This window comes from Rissa tridactyla, chromosome 8, assembly GCF_028500815.1.
Source record: "Rissa tridactyla isolate bRisTri1 chromosome 8, bRisTri1.patW.cur.20221130, whole genome shotgun sequence".
Lineage (NCBI taxonomy): Eukaryota > Metazoa > Chordata > Aves > Charadriiformes > Laridae > Rissa > Rissa tridactyla.
The window spans coordinates 1,524,009-1,546,181 of record NC_071473.1 but is presented as its reverse complement, the minus strand read 5'-3'; the positions used below and the strand labels follow the sequence as shown (position 1 = coordinate 1,546,181).

The 22,173-nt window shown below is 47.9% G+C and overlaps 1 protein-coding gene across 1 annotated transcript in view; it reads right to left on the bottom strand.

Moving 5' to 3' along the window:
* Window positions 1–22,173, bottom strand: part of FAM20C (FAM20C golgi associated secretory pathway kinase) — a 60,566-nt gene that overhangs the window by 15,151 nt on the left and 23,242 nt on the right. The window lies entirely within an intron of this gene.

Below are 22,173 nucleotides of genomic sequence, written 5' to 3'. Positions count from 1 at the left end.
TAAACTACTGTAACAAAAGAAATAGGAATTGGAGACTTGTGCATGCAGGCTGCTGTCACAAAGTTACTCCACTCAAGACTCTCGCTCTATTTAACAAGACCTGTTTTATCACTCCCAAACATTTCATTAGTGATAGCGGTGAAGACAATGCCACTTCAGTAAATTATCATTAACTGTAATTATGAAATTTCCAAAAGTAATAACATTTTTCTTTCATCTCCAGCAGCCATGCAGCTCCTATCTAAAATACGACTCTCCCTTTGTATTACTTAGAGCCCAAAGTGACATGTTTTTCTCATTTCAGAAGAAATGGGATCATTGCAGTTTGACGGCCACGACACATGTCATGTTTCAAAGAACATTAACAAGACTGTGCTCCAGAGAGGATGCAGAATTTGTTGTTTCTTCAGTTTAAGAACCAATAAAAAATGTCATTCTGATGGAAATAGAAAGGCTAAAGCTTCAACATCGAACTCCACGGAAAATAGAAAGCTCTCTGTAACAGAGGAGCAAATCTCGGTCCCACTTTAGGCAATTTCCAGGCCTGATGGCTTTTGGATGGAGCACAACACAGGCAGTTGACCAGTACAATGTCCGGGCCCCACCTCAACCTGCCTCATGCCCAATTTTGAAGCCTTAAACGGGAGATAAGCACGACAAAGCTGTTATGCAGAGCATCTGCAAGGGAGGACAGTTCCCCAGAAGAGGAAAACAAAGCTCTTTCTCGTTCCCCGCTGTCACAGGTGGCCAGCTGACAGCTCGTGCGTCACCCATGCTACACACTGCAATTAAAATACAGCTTCTCCACTGGCACCCTGTCGCATGAAAGGCTTCGGGGTGGTGCTGGTGTGGAGCTCAAACCTCCAGAGAATTTGCAACAAGTCCTAATTATGGGGCTTGTTGGGATGCCAAAGCCGTGCCCACCCACGCTCATTCCCACAAAGACCACCACGACTATCAGGACGGGTATCTGCCCGCGAGCCCGCCCGTATCCCGTTATCTTGACTGGGCAAACCAGATGAGTCTCCTGTTCTTTGACTGTATGAAGACTTCGCTCTGCAGCCAGCAGGCTCTGAAAGGCTGACATCCTTTCTCAGACATTCTTCTTTATATCAACATCTCGGCGAGTTACTGTCTCGCCCTAAATGATGAACTACTGCCATCATAGAGACAACATCAAGATATTTGAGTCGTGTCCAATCTAACTCAAGGTCAGAGGGGCCTCCAGCACCCCAGTGATGCTCTGGCCAAGACAGCACTGACCACTGTCACAGCAGTGGTCACGGAGGTGGCCAACACTTAGCAGAAGTCCTGCTAGGGTGCTGCTCTGGCTGCTAAGGCTTCCCAAGGAGACAAGTGAGCCTGACATAAAATAAAAAAATAATAATATTTTGCTTTGTCTCCATAATAAATGCAAAAGGGGAAGGAGCACACCCCCAAAGAGGAATACGGGAGCGCCAGAAACCTATGGCAGGTCACACAATAGCCCATGCCATCAAGACAAGAGCCAGGAGAGCTGCAACCTCGCTGTGCATATTCCTCTCCAAAATGAAGAAATGAGCCCTGAGCATAAATTCAAAGGAAAAGATTAACATATTTCTGTTGGGCAGAAAATGACACATTTGTACATAATTTTCCCTCCTCTCCAGATTTTAAAATAGTCCATTTCTTCAACAAATCAAAGAGAGAAAGATTTATCCCAAGCTTTTGCAAACTCCACACATATCAGCACAGCTGATAAGTTGCAGAAAATATTACTAATTAGCTAATCAATGCCATCTGCTTTTTATCTCCCAAAGACTTTCAACAAATCACGGCTGTTCCTTTACAAGAAAATCCTGCTCCAGCAAATCAGACTTAAATAGGGGCTAGATCTCAATCTTGCCGTACCCGCAGCCAGCTCCTGGGCGCTGCCTGCGCCACGCGGGCGGTCAGCACATCACCGCCGGGATGCTCCGGTCTCTCTAATTTCACTTTTCTCTTTGCTCCCTGCCACCCCCGGCAACGGCTGGGGATATTATTCACTTGTAAGTAAGTACAGCTGTCCTGCAGGCTTCGATTTGTTTGTACATATTTCTCTCCTGTCATAATGTATTACTAAGTGGCAGCGCACCCTCCTAGAAGATCATGAACTTGATTGTCCTAAAACCTTCAAAATTGGACACCAAACCCACACTGCAATCTAGACAATGGAAACACCGGTATGTTTTGAACCTGACTATATATCATGAAACAAACTCCCAAGTTTTTTCGGTGCTTCGGGTGCTTCCCTCTACTTATCTACAGAAAAACGCTCTCCAGCCACAGTCGCCATGCTCCATGCCCATGTCAAACAAGTGTGGTACCCACTTCTCTGTCTCTTGGAAATACTGGGTTGTTCTGGAAGACTGGAAGGTAGTCTACTGGGTAGACTGGAAGGTGGATTTATCAAACCCACAAGCTGCTTTACATTCCTTATGTTCCTCTGCAAAGCTCTGCAGAATGAAGATGCAGCAGATCCAAATGTGAAACCCCCTCCTGAAATAACCTTCAAAAATCCTTTCTGATTACTTGTTCCAGTATCCCATAGACCGAACAGGAACCTTGTTCCTTGGGTCTGACTTTAGCTGGCAAGCTTTTTATTCAAACATACGTTTACTGTGCACCTGAAGAGATTCACTGGTAACTCCTCAGCCGCAGCCAGCTGCTGTAGCACCAGCAAACGCCACCAGGCGTGATGGCCGTGCCTGCGGTACACAGCCGAGTTTAAAAAGCCACACGAGCCTAACACCGCTTTGAACAACTGCAATCAATGGACTGTCACGGGAAGGGCTTTAACAGTGTTAAAAGGGCACCTCCGTTATAATCTATATTTTTTACTTTATCCAAGTGTGTTTATACGTGCTTTTATTTTATCCACATTAAACAAGTTGCTATTTTTTAGTGGGCACAATCCAATCAGTGCGTTGCCTGGTTTGGTGCTAATTCTTCTAATGATCTGTCCTGATGTATGTAGGGAGTGGTGGAAGATTGAACTCTGCTCTCCGCCAGGTGGATGTGCGGTCAGCAAGTCCCAGCAGTTCCCCCGGCTCCGGACGGTGGTAACTGGCCCTTGGTCTGTGACAGGCTGGGAAAGGGCACACACCCCGAGCGAAGTATCTTAAAAACCAACACTGGAACCGATCCGTCCTGCACCATGCTTTAAATCAGAATTGTATCTGAAGGGGGGAAAAAAACAACCCTCAAGTTTTTTTGGGTTTTTTTTTTACCTGATGGCTATTGAAGGTTATTTTCAAATACAATGTCAGCGATAATGAGGTATGTGAGCAAACAGACCAATGTGCCGAACCCTGCGCGAAGGGCAGGCTTCTGAGGGCCAGTAACGGAGAGCACCGGGCAGAGCTGCTGGGTGCCAGCGGCACCGGCTCCCGGGGTGCGGGACACGGGCGCTGCACAGGCTGCGGACGGGGGAGAGGATTCTGGCGGCGGCTCTTATTTTGCAAACAGTTGGAATCTGGTGATCCTCTCTTTGGAGAAGGATTTGGCAGATATTTATGCCGGCAGGCTGCGAAGCTCTGGAGGAGAGACAGATGGAGGTCTGTTGATACTGCACACAGTTAAAAATTACACAGTGGCACCAGCCCAATTACAGCACGCGGAAGAGACAAATCAGCACGGTAATGCTCATAGAGGAGAAACAAGAACGAAGGGGAAATCGAAGCCCATGAAAATTTCCCCACTGTGACACAACTCGGAGAAAACACGGGAAGCAAAGAATGAGTTCAAACAGGCCGGGGCCGTGTTTGCGTTGACACAAGACGGGATGAGATGGGAACTTGTGGCTAGAAAAGCCAGACATGCTCGCGAAGAGAAGAGCTAAAGCTGCTCTGATGAATGAGGAGCCGTGAATAGATCTGGTGAGTCAGCTCCACTCCAGCGATGGTCGGGACCTGTTTTGGTGTTCAGTAGTATTTGGATAAACCAATGTAGTGATTTGTGTGCAGAAATAACTACAAAGCCTCAAGCTTTTCTTACATGTTTCTGTAAACATTTTTTGCCAATTACTTGATCCCCCAAACCCAAGATTAATGCTTTCTTGGTTTTTTTCTTTCTGCCGTTCATGAACCTCATCACCACAGCAGGACTGCAAATGCTCTGCCATTTCAGAAAATGCCATTTTAGAAACTAAATCTTTAACAGGTAAACCTATATTTAGTTTCCAGGACCCCTTGCATACACCTGCCTTAATTACAAGGGTTAATACCCACCAGGGCCATGTGTTACTCGAAAGAATCCTGCCTCGATGCCAGACTTCCTCCGCTCTGGAGGGGTCCTATTATCTGTACAGCAGCCAAAAAGCTAGAAAATAGGGCAAACAGCCCAATCTGAGTCAAGTGTTACCCTGACAGACACACACCGGCTTCCCGTGCCGCAGCCCAGAGCCATTTCAGAGCCACCCTGTGTGCCGGACCCGCCTGCCTCGACTAGGGCAAGGACGTGCCGCTTGACTGGTCCATGGGCTGCACTCCTGCCCCCCCGCAGTCGGGGGAATTGGGGATTAGGGACGATTACGGAGCCCAGCAGCGAGCTGTGCCGCAGCAGGCAGCGGGGCTGCGGGGCTTTGAGCATTTCGCAGACCCTGACCCTCCTCTGGCCGGGGAAATTCGGCAGCGGCAAAATCACTTAAGAGACAACAGCCCAACGGGGCACGGTAATCGCATTGGCAGGGACACCGCTAACATTGATAAGAGAGGAATTTGGCTATCGGAACAGATAACTGGAGACTATCTGGGTCCACCCACAGCTATAGGTCGCTCTTCTTCCCCTTTGGAAAGCAGCTTTCCTCTTGTCCCGTGTCCTGGAGCCGGGGTGCAGGCTCAACAGTTAACATACATACAGTGTTACCTAAATGATAAAATATAGTTAATACGAGACTAACAGGCTGCTGCTCAGCAGTTTGCTGCTGTTTCAATTACTTTGTGGCCTGGGAGGGATGTGGGGACCTTTTGCACTTGGAAGGCCCACGGTGGGGCTCTGCTGGCAGCCCCTGGCTCTGGCGAGCCCCTGTGGCGTGGATGCTCCACCGAGCCCGAGAGCCTTTCCTCCAGCACAGACAGGCGCTAAAATACCTCCCCAGCCCTCGCCGTCAACTTCTGCTCTGTGCTAGTGGAAAACTCGAAGTCCGGTGTCTGCTCGCAGGATTTTCTCCCTCCCCACCCCGGAACCCTTCTGTCAAATTGGATTGTGCAGCAGTGGGATGTAGAGTGCCCTGAGATAATCTAAAGCTTATTATTCTAAGTGAAGGAGGCAGCCCGTGGAAAAAAAACCCGTCTCTGCGGCAGCTGCAGTCCTTCGGAGGGTACTTAGGTTTTGCATAGAGTCCTATCATCCGGGAGGGCTTTCCAGGCGTTTGGCACCAGTTAGAACAGGTGGAAAAAATGCCACTTAATTTTATAACACATTTTAGTGGCTTAGTAAGTCCTTAGAAAGATAAACGATATTGCTAATGCGGCTACATCTACAGTAGCGAAGATATCTGGTGGCTGTTCCTGACTCCTTATGGAGCCTTGGCAGCCGATGGCTTTGGCTTTATCGCAGCGTTCTGCTACAAAGAGCACTCCCAGGAACGACACGAGCTGTTTACAGGAGCAGAATCCAGTCCAGAAAATGAGCGGCCGATCCAGGAATGCAAAGACATGCAATTTAAGTGGTACAGAAAGGATGCTTGGCCCATTTTATCGCTGTCATCCGAATGACAATATGGGCCTCTGCAGGATATTCAGGCTTCTCCCGTTTAACTAGCAGTTCTGCAGATAGAAAATATGGGAGACTATTTACTGTGGCAGAAAGACAGAAATTCGCACAGGGATGTGATAGCAATAGGAATAATTAGCAAACTGCCAAAAGGATAAATACCGAGATCATGCTATTGCACGCCAGCCCCGGAGTGCTTTTCTCCGGAGCAGATGAAGAGAGCTTGACAAGAGCACATGCTCAAGGACCAGTTAGCTTAATATAAATCATAAACTTCTGATGCAGAGAATGACAATAAGCTTCCCAAAGAGCATTTGTATATATAAATATCTTGTCACCTGGCACAGGAGGATAGTGGGGGGAAGAGGGAGAGAAAATCCACAGGGAAACAGTACATTAAGGTGGGTTTTCTTTCCATTTCCAGTTGTGGAGTCAAAGAAAAAAAGGCTCCGGAGGTCACCTCGCCCATCCCCTGGCCCCGGGCGAGATCAGCTGGAACTTAACCATTCTTGACAGACGTCGCTATAACGTGATCTTCAAAGCGTCCTTTCGCAATCCCACGGCTACAGCCCTCTCCTCCTTGTCCCCATGTGCCGGCCGTACTCCTCGGCTGATTCCCAGTCCGGCGTTTCCTCCTGGCCGCGGGATGAAGGCAAGCACAGCAGGGCAGGGCTCGCAGCAGCCGGTCCTCTCCCAGGGTGAACGCCCGCGGGACGTTCACCTCCCCAGGCCAGGACCTGGGAATTAAGCCTTAACGCCTTTGGACTGCAGATTCCTCAGCTCTGAGGCCCTTTCTTTACAGAGCACAATTCATTTTTTTTTAAATTGGTTAAAATCCCAACCAACCCAAAGCCCCGAGAGCCTGCCTTAGGCTTTCCCCTTCAAACCACCACCTTTTCTAGGAGACAATGAAGCAACCTCTGGCTCCTCTACATAGACCGGAGGGTTTGCGAAAAGGTGGTGCAAAACCAGTCCCTTGCTCGGAGCAGCACCAGTTATGGGTTCCTGCCATCCCCCACACAAGATGCAGATATATATATACACACACACACACACAAGCGGATTTTCACCTGAGCAAAACATGAGTTACCACTCCTGACTACGCAAGCAGATAGGATATGAAGTGATGAATAATCAGGGTAACTAATAGGATCCAAGAATATGAAAGATTCATTTTATTCTCCACTAAAATACAATAATAATAATAAAACCAGACATTTTCCTTTTCTTTGGGGCTTTTCTGTTCCTTCTAGTGATCTGGATTCGGTATTAGTATCTCAGAATGCACCCTCTCTATACCGTTGCCTTCACTGACATTGTGCTGACAGTAAAGTCAAGGCATAATCTCACCAATCATCATTTCATTGTCTACCAGCACAGAAGAACAGCTCTTTTTTTTCATTCATTCTTTTGTGCTTTCAGATACATAAGACATGAAGAGAATCTTTGATCAGCACAAAACACATAAGAGTTTGATCAACTGGGAAAATTTCCTTCAGCAATTCGGAATATTACTTCCAGCTCTGCCTAGTAAGTAGCTGCCTGTCACCATGGGAAAAGCAAATGGAAAAAAAAAATATTAGCGTAAGCACATTTGTCAGGATGTCTTCCCCCCCCCGCGTTCGTCGGTGCGACAGCCGGCGCTCCCGGGGAACGCAGAGAAAAAGAGGGGGTCCCTGTGCGGGGGCTGCACCCCCCGCCCGGCCAGACAGCAGAGTCACAGCCTCTTTGTTATTATTATCATACACAGATTCACAGGTTCTTTTATTATTATCACTATCATCATCATCATCACCACTACTATTACTATTACTATTTAGAAGATGGCTGAAAAGGCGGCAGAAGGAACTGCTGTTACAAAGCAGGTGAGCCACACAAAACCAGAGCGCCGAACTCCAGTGGTACCAAGCCCTAGAAGGATGTACGTGGGAGCACCTCACGTACAGCCCAACAGCTCCATCAGTAGCTAATCCCGCCTGCCGCGGTACCCGCCATGACGCGACCGCACAAGTAGGATCATTCTTTATAGTATTCTCCTGTAGTTCCCCTGCATCGCAAAACCATCTCAAATTCACGAGGCAGGCACAGCGTTAGAGAGCCAGCAAGTTTAAAATCCTGTAGGTGAGGTGAGTGTTCCCAACACTCCGGCACAGAGGCCGGTCTCGGTTATTTCTGAAAAGCAGCACCACCGGCTGCTGGGGGCAGAGAAATAAAGCTGCTTTTCACCACCACTTTCGCAAGCCGCGGACGGGGCTGCTTCTGCTGTAAGTAACGACACGCACGGCTGCTTTCTGGTCAGTAGTGGGGATTGACGGGTGTATTTCCCAAATGAGAAGCTCAGGGCTTCATACCTTGATGTGAAGGAGCCTGCCCCCTGCGCAGGAGCGCGGCGGGGGGATACAATCCCTGCTGCCTGTGTGGGAGGCAGCACACGCACCCAGACACCGCCGGTGGTCACACGTGTGGGACGCGCTGCACATTCACCTTCGTCTCCCTCTCTCGGGCTGCCGGTGGGACGGAGAGGAGATGAACACTGACGCCACGGTGGCTAACTGGCAGGGCCTGTTGGCTAGGATTTTTTTTCCATCCTCCAGGAAAAGCAGGGCTTGTACAGAAAAACAAATGAGTCACGGTGCGAAGAGAAAGGCAAGCTCTGGGAAGCTCCTGCCACTAATTTACTTTGCAGATAAAAGAATTCTTAACCCAGAAATAAGGCTTGGTTCATCTCTGAGATAGAAACCTGACTTGACATACAGGGGTTGAAAGACGAAGAGGGACTTGACAGCACAACAAAAGAGTTCCCAGTGCCAAGGTTATATGGCCAATGCTGTTGCCAGGGCAAGAACAAAAAAAGCCTCACAGCAATTAAACAAGGAGGAGACATCACTAATGAGGTGCTACAATGATATTCTGTGCCTTTCTTTAAGGCATCTTCATTAAGAAACTGTATCACTATCAACATTTTCTGCCCCCGTATGGCTTGGATTCCTTCGTGCTCCGAAACAAGCGGTGTGAGCGTTTCTGCCATGCCGAGCCCACGCTCTCTGCCGTCCTTCCCCGCCATGTATCCCTCCCAGGCTCTGGTGTACATTGTCCGCTGGCCACAAATTGCAAACGTGAAAAATGATACAGCTGCAAAAACTATTTTTGAAAAGCAGGCAGTGCAAAGCAGAGCTCCGTGTGAGCCCAGGTACCTTCAGCCTTTCTTCGGGAAAAAGACTGCAAAATATTTTCTACAGAGGCTTTTGAACATATATAACGTTTGTAGAGCTCTGAGAGCACAGGAGGAAAAGCACGTGCAAAATTAGAAGTCTGAACATTTCTTCAGCCCTAAGAACGTTATTTAATATGTCTGGGGTCATTAAGGGTCGGGATTTAAAGGAACAATAACATTAAACATATTAGAAGCATAGCAGAGCTCAAATTTCTTTCGGCTTTCGGATCTTTTCTTTTCACTGTACGTGACGTATGTGCCATTGAAATTCAAGGGTTCACAATAGGTTCCAGTTCAAAATAGGTTGGAAAAAGTAATTACTGTGAATCTGATGTATTGATACATAACTTCTTCCTTTTTATTCATGAGTTTCCTTGCCATTATTATGAGGACCGTGAATGCTAGTAAGCCTGTCCTCAAAATGTCCCAGGAAGCAGGAAAAAATTAGCCCCGTTTTTCAGCAAAAGCTGCAAAACATGGAGCTATTAAGGATTCAGCTCTGCCCTAAGCGAAGCACTTGAGCCTCATTAAGCACATGCTTTACTTTGGGCACACATATAGCCAGTGAACTATGCGTGTCCTTGACAGTCAAGCATAGACTGAATACCTCCTCCCAGCTCTTTTGTGCTCGGCGCTTTGCAAGAACAAGCCAGGGAGAAGCACCAGACCCCGCAGCAGCTCCAGCCGCTTGCCCCGGCTGCTTCCAGACTCACAGTTGGGATTTTTAATTCTTCTTCCACCCATGACAACAACTACTTTGGGGAAAAAATGTGTCATTCTGCCAAAAGTCCAAGTCAGTTTGGCCATGGGCTTTGGTAGAGCCCAGGTGTCACCTTTCAGGTTGACACCTGCAGGTCCTAGGGGTGCTCAAGGCTCCTTGGACCCCATCACGCAAAGCACTGCAATGCCTCCAAACAAAAAAATTATTACTTTTCTTACTTGTCTCACCAGAATAACCAGAAATAAGGCTCAAATTCAACGTGTCTCCTGCTCCACACAGGGAAAATCCCCACACAGGGATGGGGCTTTGAGCAACCTCTTCTAGTGGCAGGTGTCCCTGCCCACAGCAGGGGCTTAGAACTGGATGGGCGTTAAGGTCCCTTCCAACACTAACCATTCTGTGATTCTATAAATACCAATGGATCTAGTAAAGCTCAGACAACTTTTATGGGCTCGCATGTTCCAGAAAAGCCGTTTGAGCTGTACCAGGTAGGGGCTGAAGGGCCACGGCGGTACGTGTGAGTGGTACAGACCCAACGGCTTCCTCTCCAGCCCGAGGGGAAGCAGTGTCTGGACTGAATATTGACACAACTGGAAGCACCGCAGCGTTTGCTCTCTGGTACCGCCTCCCTCCTGCAGTTTGCAGTTCAGAGTCTGCATTTCTCCTCTCTCTCTCTCAAACGAAATGTTCGCAGTTCTTAAGATCGCATAATAGGGATAAAGCCTAATACAATCACACCTCTCTATTAGCCATACAATGACGCTGTCATTTTATCGTGGCTTGGAAGAATAAGTAAAAGGATGCTCAGCCTCCAGCTATGGAAGTGGAAAATCCTTTGAAATGTCACTGTTTTGTGCCATGGGTGACCTATTTCTGTGTTTGTACAGGGGAGCTCCACTCTCCCAAGGACCCCCGAAGGAGAAACCATGCAAACTTTTGGCACGCTCCCTGCTCCCTTCCCACCTACCCATGCAGCAATCAAACACTTTTGGCTATTTACGGTTTACCACTCAACAGCTACTGGATACGGAATTACACTGAGTTAAGTGCCCGGGACTTTGCAGATAAATAATTATTGTCAAAGTCATTAATAGGCCAGCGCCTACATGGTATGCATGTGTAGACCGATACATAAAAAAAGAGCATGAAATTCTCATTTGAGCAGTGAGCTGCTTTTCTCGGCGCTGGATCTCAAAGCCTGGATACTGTTCTCCCATCCAGCACAGAAGGAGAAAGTGGGGGGCAGAAGAGCGAAGCACCTCGTGCGCTTTCCTCCTTCAAACCCTAGATCTTCTCCTGCGTGCCAAGAGACGGTCACCACACACCAGTGTCCCCACAGGGGGGGCCGGGGGACACACTGGTGCCCAGTCCTCGGGCAGGTCACAGAACTGCCAGTTTTGCTTTTCAAGCTTGTTTCCATCCCAAATCCTGAGAATCTTCCCTCATTATGCCACTGAGGACCGCCGGCATGTCGTTACTGGGAGATGATCGCTGCCCAGGGCTGTGTTTCTGATCCCCGAGGTGTGGTGATTTCCCAGTAAAGCCCTTGCACCCCTGGCCCCGCCGTGCCACCACTATTAACGATCCCTAATGAGTGGCAAAGGGCAGCGTGCCTCTCTGAGCTGGAAAGAAGAAGTAATTGCCTGTTTCAGACTACTTTGTGCTTACAAAAGAAATGAGAATTGCTTTGATATGGTGTGGTATTTTATTGCTCTAATAAAGCAAACTACACAACCCCTCCCTTTTTTCATTTATTTTAGTTTTACTCCTGTCTCTTTACTACTCCTGTCAGCAACACGGTCTCCATGAGGGGTGTCCAATTTATTCTTTGCCCTAAGGTGGTGACATGGTTCATGGGTAAACTTCCATTTTAGATAATCATAGACTCATAGAATCGCCTGGGTTGGAAGGGACCTTTCAGATCATTGAGTCCAACCACAAAGCTAACTCTGACAAAAACCACCACCACCCCATGTCCCTCAGCACCACGTCTGCCCGGCTTTTAAATACCTCCAGGGACGGTGACTCCACCACGTCCCTGGGCAGCCTGTTCCAATGTTTGATAACCCTTTCAGTGTAGAAATTGTTCCTAATATCCAATATAAACCTCCCCTGGCGCAACTTGAGGACATTTCCTCTTGTCCTATTGCCTATCACTTGGGAGAAGAGACAGACCCCCATCCCTCTACACCCTCCTTTCAGGCAGTTGTAGAACGAGAAGGTCTCCCCTCAGCCTCCTCTTCTCCAGGCTGAACAACCCCAGACACATTTTTACCCCCAACACATTTTTAATGTGTTTTCTTCCCAAGCAGAGTTTTGCCTGAGGAAGGACTAGAGGACAGCCCTTGGCTGCTGGCTGTCCCTTGGTGTGCACGGCTGGCTCCAAAACCCACTGGCCCATCAGCCCAGCTTGGAAGCTGACGTTTCCTTGTGTCCCACCTGGGTTGTTCCTGTCCCCAAAGCCATACACGTTTGGGAATGTGCTGACATGGCCACTTTGCCATTTTGAGCATTTCTCGGGCAGTTCCTTGCTGCCCGCAGCTGCCAAGGTGGCTGACAAGCACCGATACTCCAGGGTGCCCCCGAACCCTCGAGCACCAGGGAACCGCCTGTCTCAGCCTCGGCCGGAAGATGCCCGAACTTCTCAAGAAGAAAGAAAATCCATGGATCGTCTTAGTACTAACCCCAACGTTTCACTCCCTGGCTAAATTTGAATTAACTAACCGTATCCTTCTCAACCCTGGTTGTTCATTTATTGCATGAGTAAGAGTGCACTGGCTTGGGAGCCCTTTTTTTTGTAGACATTTCACAGATTAATTGTGCTGCCTTACAAAACTATAAAAAAACTTCACTTTCTCTCTAAACTTCTCCTCTTCCAGGCTGGAAACCCCCACTGCTAATCCGCGCTTTATATGAAGGGCACCACAGGAGTCACAAATTACACTGGGAATTACACATCAGGGTCCTTTTAGCTTGCAAGCACCTGGCTGAAGGGTGGGTTAACGCTCCACAGCCCACGGGGCGTCACTGTGCTACCCCCAGGGACGAATCAAGACCCATTAGCGTCTCTTCCCTCTTCGACATCTCCACCGAGGAGGAGGATTTTAACCTCCCTGCCTCCAAACGGGCCCTACCGCAGGGGCTCTCTGCAGAGCATCATCCCTCTCCTCCTTCAATCCTAAAGACACAGCATTTTAGGAAAATACTGGGGGTGAAGGTTTTGAGGAGCATCACTTACAAGGACAGTAGATGCAGGATTTCAGAAGGACTCCATATTGGCCTAATCTGCTCCTCTTAAGTAAAAAAACCCTAGTGAAATCTCTGAAGAATACCCGATATGGAAGAATGAAGAGCAGGAGGAGGTCAGGGGAGCGGCTGCGCAGCGCTGCAAGGGCAGGAGGGCTCTGGCCGGTCGGGCTGCTCGGGGCAATCGCTGCTTTATTTAAACATCCCCCGTTGAGTGCAATGCGGTGGGTGAACTCCCGTGCTCGAGGTGCAGAGAAACATTCACGCTCCGTGGATCCCCAAAATGCACCCGCCCAACGCTGGGGTCTTCGCTGTGAACCTGCTGTGCTCCTCTAGGCAAGACGTAGAAATTAGTTTCGGCTAATTTAAACTTAAAAGCCTACCTATGTTGGGGTTGCTTGGTAAGATAAGGGGAGATTAAAATAAAGTATGCAAGGGTTGATAATAAAAGCAGAGCTTAGAAAAAACAGCCCAAGAAAAAAGAGACAAGAGCAGAGGACAAGAGAAGGGAGGACAAATCTGCAAAGGATGTGCAGTAAAACCTTTAGTGAAATCATATTGTTGCCAAATTTTTTTTTTTATGGAGCTGATTTATGACGTGCAGCTGCTTTTCCCTAACAGTGCATGTCTGGCCACTTCGCCTTGAATTTTTAACTGCGTTTAAATGTCTACAAAATATGAAGCTTATCTATTGTGCAGCGCGATAGATATGTGTGCGTAGCCCACAGGAGTCCTGGGGGAGTCTGGTTTCAAAGAGGGGACTGTGTTTTTCCTAAAGCCAAGGACGCTTGTACCTCGGTTTTCCTACCTTTTAATATGAACTGTGAGGACAAGTATATGGCGGAGCAAAGCGATCGTGTGATTTAAACTTTGAACGTCACCCTCCCACTCCTCCAGCACTTACTGTTTTTCTCTGGGTCTGATCCAACCTTCCTTCTACTCGGGGAAAGGTCTCCCATTGAGTTCAAGGTGAACTGGATCAGGAAGGACAGAACCAGTTCATAAACTGGGACCAGACCTGCCCCTACCCAAACTCAGAGAACCAGGGAAGTCACGGGAAAAGCCTCCCGTTGCCTTCAGCGGAGTGTGGAGCAGAAGCGGATTAAAGTGAGGGACTAAATGAGCCACCCGTGACAGCAAACACCCCGCTCTTCTCCATGCCTGGATGTGGGGGACAGAAGCCATACCCTCTGGTTTCAGTGTTTAGTTTAAATACGTCCATGACATCTTCCACAGCTCTTGCAAATATCAAGGCAGATATTGCAGGATTAAGAAAGAGCAGGAGTAGAAGGGTCTTAAATTAATATTGGAATGTCATCTCTGTCCAAAGCACACTGTGTGTCCGACACTTTCAGGACTGAGATCTTGGATAATAAGGAATACACGAGCCATCTTCTGGTGTTTTATTACAGGTCCCTCGAATTCCCTCCTTAGCAATCTCCAGTAGGCTGCTATTACAAATGCCTGAGTAAATTCCAATAAAGTTGAGTGAAGATCTTCATTTTATCACAAATATTGGTAAGAATGAAACCTGTGGGGGTTTTTTTCCTGGGCACTGTTTTCCAGGCAGCTCACAGGCAATGGCCGTATTGACAGAAATGCTCAACAGCACTATGAATGTCAAGGAAGCATTATAGGATTAGTTACAGAGAGCCAGACTATTTCTGACTGAATCGGCTTATTGGTTGAAACAGGTAGGAGAGGAAAACAAAGGAAACAAATAAAGTGGGTTCACTGCTCGCCTACAGGAATACCTGAAAAATGACCCAAAGGTGCAAAGCAGGGTTAAATTTGCCATTGCGGATTTTACGTGTAAGATAGATTTTTTTTTTAGGCAAATCTTTAAAAATATTAGGGCTGGAGCCCCTCTGCTGTGAGGACAGGCTGAGAGAGCTGGGGGGGTTCAGCCTGGAGAAGAGAAGGCTCCGGGGAGACCTGCCAGCCCCTTCCAGTCCCTAAAGGGGCTCCAGGAAAGCTGGGAGGGGGGACTCTGGAGCAGGGAGGGGAGCCATGGGACAAGGGGGAAGGGTTTTACACTGAAAGAGGGGAGATTTAGATTGGGTATCAGGAAGAAAGTCTTTGCTGTGAGGGCAGTGAGTCCCTGGCCCAGGTTGCCCAGAGAAGCTGTGGCTGCCCCATCCCTGGAGGGGTTCAAGGCCAGGTTGGACGGGGCTTGGAGCAACCTGGGCTGGTGGGAGGTGTCCCTGCCCAGGGCAGGGGGTGGCACTGGGTGGGCCTTAAGGTCCCTTCCCACCCAAACCATTCTGTGATTCCATGACTAGGTTCACCCTTTGATTTCCAGCCTTGCATAGAGTGGTTCCACACCATCACATCAATCACATTCTGTAAATGAAGGATTTCACCTACATAACGACTGTGCAGTCTGACAGTGGGAGAACTGCCCTGGGAATCTCGGGGCATGGCCACCTCCTGCGCCCCCCACCCGGCTCCGGTCCACCTCCACTAACAGGGCGCAGAGGACAGAGCAGTGCGAACATCAAAAACAAAAAAAAAACCTTTAGTAAAGTCCTGGGAAAATTAAACACTCAATTGTTCTTAATCTTTTGCACCCTGAGGAGAGAAGAAGAGGAGAAGCAGACATTATTCTCTGGCTCAGTGCTACTGGAAGGCCCCGGAGCCCTGCGCAGGCTGGACTGGGCAGTCCCGGGGGGCTGGGGAACCCGGGCTCGTGGGGGAGGACGGGGAGCCGTGGGGCCAGTCGGTCTCCAGGAAATCGCATTCAGCACAGGCTAAATTCGCATTCTTCCCCACTTTAAAGTGCACCAGGTGAGCGCATTCATCCCCACTAAAAACCCACTTCATCCCCACCTCACGCTCCTCATAGGACACTGCCTGTGAAGTCAAGTTTTTTCAGCTATCTTTCCAGATACACCTTTTCCTCCCCCAACACACAGTAAGCCTGTAAACTACACCCTAAAGGCGACTGCCCTTGCAGCAGGCCAGAAACACTGTGGCCAAACAGCGGATCTATTCTTGGTATGTCCTTAATAGTTAAATCCTGCCATTAGGGACATGCACACCGCTCCCGGGGACATAGCAGGACTTCCCTCGCATCCTCCACTGCTGGTTTTGCTGATGATTAATGATCGGTTTTGTAAGTTTAATGAAGACATTGTTTCCACTGATCTACAGGTCAGATGGCAATTGCAAAACAACTTACTTGCTCGATGGCTGCGGATTCCTTGCCGATACGTCTGATTATTTATGCACAATGTGCATTTCCAAGTAGATGACCATATTAAATTATCTGCTTCTGCCTTATTATTTCATGAGTTTTAATGGTTTTCCATTCCTTTTTTATTAGAAAGAAGGAACAGTCTCTCATGCTAATGGCGTGCTGTAGATACGGTTTTTTGCATCTCTGAAGTTATTGGAACTTCTTTCTAAAGGCGTATCAAAGAGCAACTGCCTGAAATTGTTGATTTTTATCATGAAAATAAAGAAAAGAAAGTGGATTGAGGCTTTCTTTTTTTCAAATACAGTGCGATGTTTCGGCTTTTTGAACGATCCAGCCAAGACTTCCCGCGCAGGAGCCTGGTGCCCAGCCGAACCCCTCCCGCACAAAGTCCCTTTGCACCGCTGCAAGCCAACTCCCGCCCTGGAAACAGACCTCTTCCGAGAGCCCCGGGCGAACACACGCATTCCCACGGGTGCCACCTCAGAGGGATGGGAAACCTCTGCTGGGATGCCAGGGAGCAGCCGTGGTCCCTTCCAGCCCACAGCGGTGTCTCCCCACGCGGGACACAGCCCCGTGGCCGCACAGCCCCGCTCCACGGCAGCTCCACGTCCTCCCATCCGCAGCAATTCCGGGCGGCCCCACGGCATCAGGGACGCAGCTCCTGCCCCGGGGCAGCCAGCGCGGGCACGGGAAGGTTTGAAATCAAACCCAGCAGCAGGAAAGCTCTGCGAATTGCAGGAGAAACTTCTCGCTTCTTTACAAACGCAACTACTACCGCGGCATTATTTCACTAAAAATAACCACGTCAGTTCCAGCTCCAAATGGGATCAGCCCATAAATAGTTAGATAAACTCCTTCCAGGCACATCCTGTACTTGATTTCCATTTGCAACACGTACTAAAGCTCTGCTTATGCATAAGTAATGCCAACGAACGGGGGACGGTAAATTTTTCCTCTTAAACATACAAAACACTCCCACCTTCCCCAGCAAAGGGGCACGACTGTGCTGGTACGCACCGCCGATCTCTGCGCCTCAACGCTGCAAGAGCCACTGCTATTTTTCGCAGGAGAAATATTTTAACACCGGAATAGCAGATTTCAAATAGCAACATGCGCTCTCAAACAAAAACAAATATCCGAAGAATTTTGTCGGGACCTTTTACTTCCAAAACTGCTCAAAGGAAGCTTCATTTTCATTGGGGTTAGGGACTGTGCGTGTCTGGGGTGCTCCAGAGCTCTTCGCTTCACCTTATTTTCACCTTAACCCCGGGTTACGAGCTCAGAGCCCACTTTGATGGATGGTAGTTTGACTGCCGTGATATTAAGTTAAACAACAGTCTCCCTCCACGCTATAATTACTGCAAACAATTTCCCCGGCCGCGGTGTGCGTTGCGGGGTTATGTATTCGCTGATGCTGCTTCTGTCACTGTTCCTCCCATGAATATTCTCTTTACCTGCTGTGTCTGTGTGTGCCTGAAAGAACTGTGGCATTTTTAATGGCATAATTTTCTGGGATGAACTGAAAAGCAGCACAGCATGGGCTGCATTATTTATACACCGAGTCCTACAAATGGCAAGGAAAATACTGTAGATTTCCTGGAAATAAATATATTCATTATACTGAAACCTTGTGCACAATAGACTGCGTGTCACTGAAAGAATTTAATTACTACCTCAAACGTACCTTCATTTTGCTAGATTTGTAAGAAAAACAGAGTGTCTAGACACATTTTAATTCAAAGACAAAAGACTCCTTACCCACCCAAAATACCCCATGTTGATAAACCTAGAAACATGCCCTAATGTTGCTGCTAATCAGTAGAAAATTCTAAGCATTTTTACAGCATGAAATAAATAGTAGATCGAGCCCATTGGGAATACTAATGAAAGAAGACATAAAATATTTTGTAACATCAATTAGGACTGAAGGAAAAGGACTTGCACCACAGATCAGCAGAATACCTTACAACCGTGCTTTCTGGGAGCTGATTTGCTGGGAAGGATGCTGGGGAATCTGTAACGTGCAGCTCCGCCACGGTGGTGCTCCGGCAGCTCCGCCTGGCTGGAGGACGCGGGGCCATCGGTCCTACCTGAGAAACCTCCCGGCCCGAGCCGAGTCCTCCAAATCATAGCGGGATCAATAACAAATAACCCGATTTGGGATAAAACATTAAAATGGTAGGTTAGGTTCTGTCCAGACCTAAAAAGTGAACTGAGAACTAACAAAATCCTCTTTTAAAGCTTAGATTTGTTTTTACATGTTCCTTATTGCTACGCACAGACCACCCCCCTGACCATGCTCAACGGTCAGATTCCGGGGAAATGCCTATTTTTGCCTTCTGCCACGCAGGATTATCGGAGGAGGCCACTACTTTCTGCTTTACACACTATAATATACAGTAAAATTAATTTCAAGTCCTCATTGTAATTTCACCATCTTGTTTTTAAAAACGTGCTTACGATGGGTCCTTCAACCCTGCCGGAATTGCCGTTTTAAAACTAGAGGATAACAAGAGGAATAAACCGAAACGGGGCTGTGACAAGGGGAAAAGTTACAGGGAAGAAAGCAAAATCCGAGCTTGTATTTCCTTCCCTTCCCTCTTCCCCATCACACAAAATTTATCCCCTTGCCCCCAGATAAAGAAATCAGTGGATTCTGAAACAACCTATTTGAAAAAGCCCGTTTTCATCCTGATGCCGAACACACTTCCAATAGCTTTACACACCGGGAAAATCATTTCCCACCCAGACACGGCTCGTATTCCCCCCAGGAGACGTGCTGCAGCTCCCCACTGAAGACAGGCAACGCTTGGTCACAAGGTGGTTAAATCAAATCTCGCCTCGCCACAGAGGAGTTAGCCATGTTCAGCCTACAGTGTTCCAGCCAAATAATGCTTCGCTAATGATGTCTGCAGTTAGATGACAAATCAGGCTATTTAAATTGCTTCGGCACATCCATCCTTTACAGGCAGGGTATCCAGGTAACCAGTCGAGCGGGGCTGCGAGGTGGGAGGGAGAAAGCAATAGCTAATTTCTTCAGCTAGGTGGAAAATTAATCCTGAAGAGATTGGTCTGGATTGTTATGGTCAATTTGAAGAAAAACAATTTAAAAATAATTATTTTTAAATGTATTTTAAAATGCGTAGTTATGCAAGAAAGGACAAAATAATTGTCCTTCAAAAACACAGTAATGGCTAGGTTTATTTCTGAAAATAATTAAAAATATTTTGAAGCCCTCACTAGGAAGGTTTTCTGTACTTTAATACAGGTTAGCATCAAAATACTTCAAACAACATGAAATTATCAGTTCAGAGTTTCAGGTGCCGCCACCAAGCACCTTTTTTTAAATTTAATGCTAACTAAATATCAAAAACTCGATTGTCTTTTTTTTCCTCCCTAAAACAAGCTCAATAATCATTTTAAAATCTGGCTAAGGAAATGCTGCTGCTGACCAGTACGGGATGCTATTGTGGCTCCACTTGTGATGCCTGCTGTGTCCTTGAGAGCCGGGGGACAGGTTTAGCTCTGTTGGGATGGGGGTTTGGGGGAGATGGGGATATGGGGCCGTTCTCCTGCCCTGGCCGGGCCGAGGCTTGTTCAGGGTCTCAGAAAGGGGGTGTCTGGCGAGGAGCCCCATGGGGCGGCGGGGATGGGACACTGCCCAGCTCCTCTGCGGTCCCCTCTTTGGGGGCCCTCAATTTCTCCTTGTCTGTGATTGCTCCTCAGGCACTCTCGGGTCAGGGGATTCCTCCAGCTGACCACAAACAACTGCTGAGACAGGACAAGGCCAGGTGTGGTTCCTTCTGAACCGATCCTTTCCACGGTGCCCACCAAGCCCTGAGAGCCCCCGACCACCACGAAGCCTCGTGTCCCCAGTTACCGTCCCCGGGGGGGAGAGCCCCCTGCTCTGCCCGCCAGCCTGCCCAGGATGGCACACACAGGGACTCTGACACCCTACGTCCCAGCGAGATGCCGGTCTCCATCCCTGCAGCAGCCCAAGGACAGCCACAGCATCCCACCGGGGGACAGCGAGGGGACCCTCGCCGCCTGCCCGTCCCTGGGGTACAGTCCCCCTCCACTGGTGCCCCTCTTGCCACGCAGAGGATTTTCAAGTATTCCCCACATCTATTAAACAGGAAAATACAAACAACTTCTGATATCCCTTTCCTTAAAAACTATTTTGGAAAATGTGACTCATTTACTTCTCTACTGAACAGAAGTAATATTTTCCAGCACTCCCTGCGGCTGCATTTAACCAGAAGCTAAGCCAGATGTAGAAACGTTTGCAGAGGTTTTCGTTCCTTTCATAAAAAGAAGAGAAAAAAAGAAAAAAGAAAACTGTAAAGCAAGAGACAAGGTATTATTGGGTTTTAAAGCACTGTTGGCCTTTTGATTACCCTCAAAATCAGATCAGATCACAGAGAAAACACAGCATATCACCAGCTAGAGAAGGTCACATTGCAAAAGAATGCAGGTGGTCTCATTTTTTAACAGCTAGCGCAATAGAAGCGCAAATCTTCCAGCCACCAAAGAGCCTCCCCTGGTTTGGCAATTGCCACGTATAATATCTGATGAACTCCGGTGTCTCACCGCTCAAGGATAAAATCCCAGCAGGCAGGGGCTGGAGGAACAGCAACACGGGCAGAGGGAAAAAATCTCGTATTATTACAGCAGCCACGTATTTTATTTGCCAGAATTAAAACCTCTTCACAGATAAAAGTGGGGATTTTTTTCCGTCCCACAAAGCAATTTTAGATTTCTATAGAATCATTCAAAAGCAATTAAAATCCTGCTCCCGTTGATGGATTTGTATTCGTTGCTCGCAGTGATGTCAGGCTTTGAAACTCAGGGCTGTTGAGGGTAATTCTTTGGGGCTTTGGAGTCATTGCTGAGCGCCAGAAAATACCTTCCCTAAGTTCACAGATATTAAATGTCTTTGGTAACACCAAAACAGTTTCAAGGCCTGTAGCTATTAAAATCTAGAAGATATTGCAATAAAGAATGGGTGCAATATCAGGCAATCCAATACACCACAATTTCACCCTTTATAGGGAGTGAATTTTTAGGGGAAGGGAGAGGAGAGAGAATCCAATAATCTAATAACAGTACAGTTAGATAAGAGGGACCAGGGAGCTTTTCCAAACTGTCCTACTGCAACCAGAGTGATAGACTTACACTGCCAGGGAAATTAAAAAAAAGAACAAAATCCTTCACAAAGAAGCAAGTAAACAACCCACAACCAGGACCTGCACAGAAACGATTCATAGCCCTCGTCCACTTAAAGGTCTGTGTTATTTAAACCAGAAAGTGAGCCTCTAATACCACTGTTTGTTTTGGCTTGGTTTTATATAACAAAGGAAATTGTTGTTAAAAATGTAATTCAGATGTCAGCAACGCGAGGCCGCTCCCAAGTGCAGAGATGCAGACTGGCAGGATTATACCGCTGAGCCTGAAATGGCACGGGAGGGAGCAACCCTGGGACACTGCGCCCAACAGAAGGAGCGAGCCGTGCCAAAGAGAATGGCTGTTCGGCACCTGCTGCGACACAGGCCCCGTTCTCGTCCCTGAGAAGGTCCTTCCCCTGCCAAAAGATGCAGCACATAATAGGAAAAGCGTAGGGTCAACAATATTGGACACAAAACCTTGCCAAACCATCAGCAAAACACTGATCAGTGATTAGGACTATTGGCTTATCAGCACCACTGAAGTCTTATCGAGACTGGCATCACCCCAAGAATCTGGTGTTTGTGGATAAACAGGACAACTTCTTTTCTTAGGCCACATTTAGTCTACAGAATTGCTGCATTGTTGCTCCTTGAAAGGCATATGCAGACAAAAGAAGATAAATAAAGCTATAATCATGCTGCTGCCTGACACGGGAGATTGTTAGAGGCCACCAGGCAGAACTGGCAGAAGACATGGGCTGCCTCAAAATGGTTAGAGCAAAATAAAGTCTTCAAGGACACCAGCAAAGCCCAGCTGAAGTCAGCACGGGAAGAGTTTGTCCCTTTTGCTGTTGCTCTGGGCGCAGCTCGGCACTTGAGCACGGCCTGGGTGATG